The sequence below is a fragment of the Heliangelus exortis genome, chromosome 2, assembly GCF_036169615.1.
Source record: "Heliangelus exortis chromosome 2, bHelExo1.hap1, whole genome shotgun sequence".
In the NCBI taxonomy this organism is placed as follows: domain Eukaryota; kingdom Metazoa; phylum Chordata; class Aves; order Apodiformes; family Trochilidae; genus Heliangelus; species Heliangelus exortis.
In genome coordinates, this window is record NC_092423.1 from 106,310,659 (window position 1) to 106,318,112 (window position 7,454).

Sequence of the window (7,454 nt, forward strand, 5' to 3'; positions counted from 1 at the left end):
TTCCAATACTGGGCAGCTGTGGGGTGCCATAGAATGTAAGACCTCTGACCTTGCACCCGACACAGCCATTTCAAATAATTTTTAAAAAAATGTGTTTGTTCCAGTCTTCCCTTATGACTAAACCTTCACATTTGCTTTTCAAAATGGATCTTCTGTGTTGCTTCCCCTTATCTGCTCATAGTGACTGAAAATTATCAGAAGTGCCAGCCAGTCTACTGAAGGGATGAGCCAGAACTCTTCAAAGTCCAAGTGCCTCAGAGGCAGCAGCAATCCTCACCAGCCTTGCCTGCCTCCCAAAGAGCCCATGGAGCAGACACCCCCACCCATCAATAGAGCGCTTTGTGTCAGTCCTTCTCCCAACCAACCTCAGCCTTCCTGCCCTGCAGCTAATGAGGCAGCTCACTGCAAAGACTGGAGAGATGCAATGCCTGAAGACAGCTGTTTTGAATAATGCCCATTGAAATTGGCATTCTAGTTCTTCTGTTCTTCATTCATTGTACTTCTTTTGCATGGCCTGCCTTCCCTTAAAGGTAAATATAGGTGTCCACAGCACTACATTGTCCCCATTCATTCTCTAAGAGGGTGCCAAGAAGGTGAGCCTGTGGAGCTTCCCTTTTATGAGTGCTGTTAAAGGGAAAAAAAAAAAGTGAAAATCGATGAGTACAGAAACTAGCATAAAATTAAATCTTGTGAAACACACAATCTTACATTTATTTATGCTCATTTAACCTGTGAAATGGGCTATTAGCAGGCCATAACTTTTCCAAATGTCTCTGCAGACCAGCCCTCACAGTGATCTCTCCTTAACACTTCCAGAAAAAGTAAGACAGCAAAGAGATTTAAAGTTCATTTGTAACTAGGTTCTGTGAGTAACGCTGCACTATGTGTTTATCAATGTGCCTTTCAGTCTCAGAAATACAAAAGGTGGATGTTTTCCTCTTACCACTTGCCCCCTGTTAACAGAGCAGCGTCCAATTGCCAGCTCCTGTGGACTGTCTCTTCAGCTACAGGCTGAAAATTGGAGTCAAACCAAATAAAACCAGAGTCGTTGACAGCTGTGGAAACAGCACAAACCTGCCTGTTCATTTTGGAAACTAAGTTGGATTAGGGGACACGTCCTAAAGGGATGCATGATTATTCTGCTATCAGTGCACTTTGTTACCTTCCTATGGTGAGATGCCATGAGGAAAAATGAGGAAGGCATTTGGAAGAACACTTCAAAAAAAGAGAGGCAAGAGAAGTAAACAAGCTAGCAGTGGAGGAAGTAGCTTACTAAGCAGTTACATACTGGAGGGAAACTCCATAACTTTGCTTGGTGCTTGTACAAACCTGTGTTGGCTTTTTGAGACATATTCCCATTTCTGTCTCTAGATGTTTGTGTTTCTGTTGTCCTTACATACCCCAGCTTATCAGCTTTCACTAGTTTTCTTAGGAAAAAGTGAAATAAAAACTTAAATCAAAAGAAAGAAGAACTTCTATCAGTACATAAAGTGCTCCAGGCAGTTTTTCATCTGGAGAAGTATTAAGTTATGAAAGGGAATGCATAAATGAGCTTCTATGAACAACAATAAAATGTTGTCATAAGAAAGTACATGTAAAATAGAGCTGAGCCATCAGCAGAAAGCCCACAGGTTGCTCCTGCAGCACAAATGTCCAGACTGACATTTGAAGGTCCAAAGATATATGTATCACTGGCTTCCTTAACACAGTGTGGGCAGCATTCTTTAACAGTTACCCTAATAAATGGTTTGAGGAAAACACCCTCGTATTTTCTATTGATATGCAAAATATTTCCTTAGAGAAAATAAATAAAACAAGCATGAATAAGTTAGGCACTTAAATTGTGACTTTCCTTACTAATGAAAATCTCGGCCAAGATTCAGCTAAATGAAATATATGTATCTCCTGAAAAAAGCCACAAACAAAAAATCTAACAACTCTGAAATGGAAACTATGATAGAGAAAACAGTTATAGTTAATAATAAATACATTAATATTAATAACAACATAATAGTATTGTTATTGTTGTTATTATTTCATTGCATAATTGCCTTCATAAGGACCCATCAACATTACAGCTGAACAACCTCACTGTATCAGTTGATTAATTACTTCTGAAAACTTCCCTTCAGATTGGTGGTGTCGATTCTGCTCCACAAATGAAGCTTAAAATTACAAGGGAGCATAAGGAGGTCCCTTTTCCCTTCCTTTGCTTATCTGCATCAACAATCCCTTCCATGGGAAATGGGAGAGATAAAAGAAGCAGAAAGAGCAGACTATATCCGAAACCTCTAAATCCTGTCAAAGGTGAGAAACGGGCCAGGAGGCAACAGTGTCCAGGGTAAAAAGAAAGCTTTGCTGTGATTAGTTTCTTCATGGAGGTGAAAAGGATCACTCTGGAGCACTTAAGTTTCTTTGTTGCTCTGGGCAAAAGAATCTTGCTCTGTAATTATGCCGTGTTGCAGGGTTAAGGAAGGCTTCAGTCCTCTTGGCCTTGACTTCCAGTCAGTGGCAAGGCTGCAAGCAGGCTTGTTTGTCTGCTTTGAACTTGGTAGCCTACATATGTAGTTTCACTGTAACTGAAGGCTATCTTCAGTTATTGCTGACATGGTCCATCCTTCCCTCCTTCTGTGGCCTTTCTTTTGTGGCAGGATTTTGGCAGAACTGTCCCAGCTTGGCATTAGCAGCTGTGGGATCCCACACTGTGCATGGGACCCACCTTAGGTAATGAAAGGGCTGTAGCCATGGCACAGTAATGTTTCCTGCTGTGGATTCAGCTGCAGTTCTCTAAGCCCTTCATCTCCTCTGCCAGGGTCTTGGGGGCTCTTCTGTGGGGTGTGGAGGGCTTGTGGAATTTGGTCTCTGACTGCTTAGGGACCAAGTGTCTACTATAGAGCAGACAGTGTGGACTCAATGATGCCATCTTACTCCTCCGTGCTACCCTTGAAGAAATGTGGAAAATCATAGCCTTTACATTCCAATGTTGCTATCATACAATCAATCTCTCTTCTATCAAGGCTAACGGCAAAGCTGCAATTTATTTGGGTGGAAACAAGATCAGGTCCCGGGTGGCTGCAATTAGAGCTTGGAGCAAGAATAGGCATTGAAAATTAAGAAGGTGGTTGTGGTTACATGAATATTTTTCCTTTGTTGTGCTGGCTATAACGGCCCTGCAGCCACTTCTTGCCTTCTTTGCTGCGCTGAGTCCAGAGTCTGTACATAAAGCTAAAGTAGTTTTCTGGATGGAAAACAAAGTTTTGGTGGGGTATAGTTTTCACATGGAAGAAATCCCTCCTGTGGTCCACTCTGTGCTCCCACATATGCTTTGCAGACACAACAGGGAGGGTGAGAGGGAGCAGGGACAAGTGGTCAGGGACGTTGTGTCTGGTAGTGCTGAGGGAAAGTTCAGGTAGATAAGGTGGCGAAACTCTTGCCCCAGCTGGAAGTCAGAAAGTTGGCTAATGGTCTCACAAGTATTCAGACATTGTGTGCATTGGATACTTGGATTATAGTCACTTAACAACCTACAGTTTATCACTTGAGCTACAATAGCTGAAACGTGCATGTCCTCAGGCAAATACAAAGTGAGATGGCTTACTGAAGTCTCTCTAATAGAAAGCTGAACTAGGGCAAATTGCCTCAAATTTCCCGGGGCAGATCGTTGTGCTGATGTATGGTGACCCGACTCTGTATCTGAGCCCTTAGTCCAAATAGGAAGCACATGAATATTTTAAAGGACCTACTCCTAAATATTAACGTATTACTCTATATGTCATCAAACCACTATAGTATGATATTCCCTCTGGGAACCAATATAATGAAACTTATTCTGCCTCACCATTTATATGCCTTCCAGATTTTCTCCTTTTCCTCCAAAACATTCTTGTTTCTTTACCTTCTTTTAAAAGTGCCATTAAATTTACGGGTCTGTTGCCAGATGCCATCGCTACTGTTGGTCCCTCCTCCCAGCTCCTCTGACTCAGCGTTTCGTGAAACCACACTTGGCAGGAAACACACTTTTAGAGGGACCAACTGTAATTTAGACAAAAAGACCATTAGCTGCACTCAGCAGCAATGGCAAGACTGCTTTTGTGCTGTGCTGCTGTGTTAAAGCAGACTGTGGCCAGGAAGAAATACATTATTTATGTTTACTAGGGTTTGGATAGACAGCTTTTCAAAACTTACCCAGCTTCTTTTGCAGTATTTTGGTGAAATAGAGTCGAATGAGAGATCCAGCTCTGTGGCACTAAGAAGTTAAATGTTTAACAGAGCCTAGCCCACAAACCCACAGATGTTTCTGTGGGGACTTAAAAGGAATGTGTCCTTTTCTAAACTAGGAAGACCATAGCATGTAGCAACCAACATCATAATGGTTTTTGATTCTCTTCCCTGCTCCCTGGTGCCTGGATTCCCTCTAGAATTGCCTGTTTTTCCTCATTAGGACAAAATTACTGTTTTCTCTGTGGTCAACCACCCACTAACTCTATATCTGCTCTTTAGGATATCAGAGAAGAGCAGAAGGAGTTATATGAGACATATTTGCCTCTTAATCACGGGGGGGGGGTATTTCTATTTATAGAGTAGAACTCATTCCTGATACAGTCAAGGTGTCTTGGAGTTGTCAAGGTAGATACTCTTTTAAAATATACATCTTCTGACAAAGCAAACAAAAGTTTTCTGTGGGAGCAGAGCAGTCAGAAAGACTACTCAGCTTTTATTTTAGGCAGAATGTACAACGTTAAGGACAGGTCAAGGATAATGGGCTGTGATTGAAGAGTCATGTATGAGAGAAAGATGTAGCAATGTGTCATTTCCATCAAGGAAGAGGGACTCAGAAGGGTATTTGTCTTCTGCCTTGTCGGGGAGGAATCTGTCTCCTCCTGCAGCGCTGTTGTCGCCCTGCAGCAGACATGGGTTTGAGCTGGCAGGTTCACTCCTCTTCCTGGGCCTCCTGAGGAGGGGAAGAGCCCACTGTAGCTTTTGATCTGCTGCAAAGCCTGCCTGCAAAACAACAGATTGGGCATTGCAATGCGGGGAAATAAAAGCCATCAGCAGTTAAAGAGAATATTCATGACAGTGATTGAAGAATACTTTATTTCTCGATGCCTTTGTTAAAGAATGTCCTTTCCATAAAGTCATAACGTACATGACTAATGACAGCTGGGGGAGGAATCTAATGCTCTCTGTCTCTGATTGCAAATTGATCACCAAATTATTAAATCACAGATGTTTTAAGTTACTCCCAACATGGACCTTCTAGCTTCTTTGCTATTGATGTTATTTGAGCAATTATGCCAAAGTATGTTCTCTATGCAAAGATAGGAATAACTTTTTAATATAATATTTGAATTCATGCATGCATGCATATATAAATTTATCTATGTATAAGTAATATTTTAAATGTCTGCCTGACAAAGAAATGAATATGGAAATTAACACGAACAAATGTAAATGAATGCACATTTTTTTATGAACAACAGATTCTCTCATTGGAAAATTTGAACTTGGTGGCTAAATAAATTCTCAGAAAGATTTAGGATATTTTTTTTTTTTTTTTTTTTTTTTTTTTTTTTTTTTTTTTTTTTTTTTTTTCCTGGAGAACAAACAAGCACCAGGTAGTATGATCTGACAGCACAAATAAACCCCCAAACCTCCAAACCCTGTGCAATGTGTCAGAACACCTTGATCTCAGCGGAACATGTCATACATCTGGACTTTTAAAGGCCTTTGACATTGTCCCCCACAAACACCCTTCTCTCTGAATTGGAGAGATATGGATTTGATGGGTGAACTGTTTGGTTAATGAGGAATTGGTTGGATGGTCACATCCAGATGCTAGTGGTCAGTGGTTCAATGTCCAGATGGAGACAAGTGGTTTCCCTTGTCAAGGGGTATATACTGGGAGCAGTACAGTTTAATATCGTCACCAATGACAGATGGAATTGAGTGCACCCTCAGTAAATTTGCAGATAACACCAAGCTGAGTGGTGTTGTTAACACACCCGAGGGACAGGGTGCCACTCAGAGGGCCCTGGATAAGCTTGAGAAGTGGAACTGTGTGCGTCTCACGAGATTCAGCAAGGCCAAATACAAGGTCCAAATCAAGGTTCTGCACCTGGGCCAGAGAAATCCCTGGTATCAGTGCAGGCTGAGGGATGAAGGGATTGAGAGCAGCCCTGGGTGGAAGGACTTTAGGATTTTGGTAGGTGAAAAGCTCAAGAAGGCCAACCATATCCTTCTACTGCCACACCTGGAGTACCGCCTCCAGCTATGGGGATGTGTCTTTCCAACGTTGAACTGCTGGAGTCAGTCCAGAGTAGGGCCACAAAAATGATCAAAGTGATAGAACACCTCTCCTATGAGAAAAGACTGAGAGTATTGGGTTTGTTCATTCTGCTGAGGGCTCTGGGGAGATCTTGATGTGACCTTTCAGTACCTAAAGGGAACTTGTAAGAAAGATGAAGACAAATGTTTTGCTGCTCCTGTTGCGATAGGCCAAGAGGTGATGGTTGTAAACTAAAACAGGGTAGATTTAAACTGGTTATAATGGAGAAATTTTTTATGATGAGGGTTGTCCCAAGAGGTGCTAGTTGCCCCATCCTTGGAAACATTAAGGCTTGTATTGGACAAGGCTCGGTTAGTTGAAAATGTCCCTGCTTACTGCAGAGGGGCTGGACTAGATGACCTTTAAAGGTCCGTCCTAACCCAAATGATACTATGATTCTATGATTCCATTATAAGAAATACTAGTTGAAGTCTGCTCTCAGGACTGGTTTTCTTCCACAGATCCTACGAACTTTGTAATTGATTAATTTCAATAGGAATTAATAAGAAAATACCAACCTGGACAATTTGAGAATTCAGCCTTTTAAAAACAACTCTTCAGGGTTGCTAACCTGTGTGTGATATATACTCTCTTCTCAAGCAAAACCCCAGTTATTTTAAAACAGCAGAACCTAAAGCACTGTGGACAATCAACAGATCTGATTACAAATTTAATGACGTGATTCACCCCTGCTCTGCTTCAATTTTGGAGCAGTGTGAATCCTGTGCTTTTTATCTCCTCACCCCCAGACACAATCTGGACTAGCACAGCAAGAAGCAAGCTTCTGGGGGCTTAAGCTTGTTCTTCCTTAGTCTTTTTTTCTATTTTTGAGGGCAACTCTCTTTGAGATTTGTGATCTTGTCTAAAAGCATGACCATAATGAACATAAGGGCTTGGTGAATTTTTAACCCTATATAACCCTACTTGATTAAATCCTACTTTGACTCCATTTTGAAAGAATTATTTCAGGAATACAGATCTAGATCTCCTCTACCATGTATTTGCCAGGTATAGGGTAAACTGTGTAAGCATTTTGTTCCTGCTTTGGACTTGAACAAGAAATATCAGAAGTCTTGTAGAACACTAAAACCAGCAGCTAAAATCTAGTTGAGATTTCCTACTTCAGGTC

At 41.4% G+C, this 7,454-nt stretch overlaps 1 long non-coding RNA gene across 1 annotated transcript; it reads right to left on the reverse strand.

The window, feature by feature from the left end:
* Positions 1 to 469: 469 nt before the first annotated feature.
* Positions 470 to 4,397, reverse strand: LOC139793756 (uncharacterized). Its single transcript, XR_011724775.1, has 3 exons — positions 4,186 to 4,397; positions 944 to 1,011; positions 470 to 624 (listed from the first exon to the last, which is right to left on the reverse strand). It is a non-coding gene; the product is annotated as an uncharacterized lncRNA (long non-coding RNA).
* Positions 4,398 to 7,454: the final 3,057 nt, after the last annotated feature.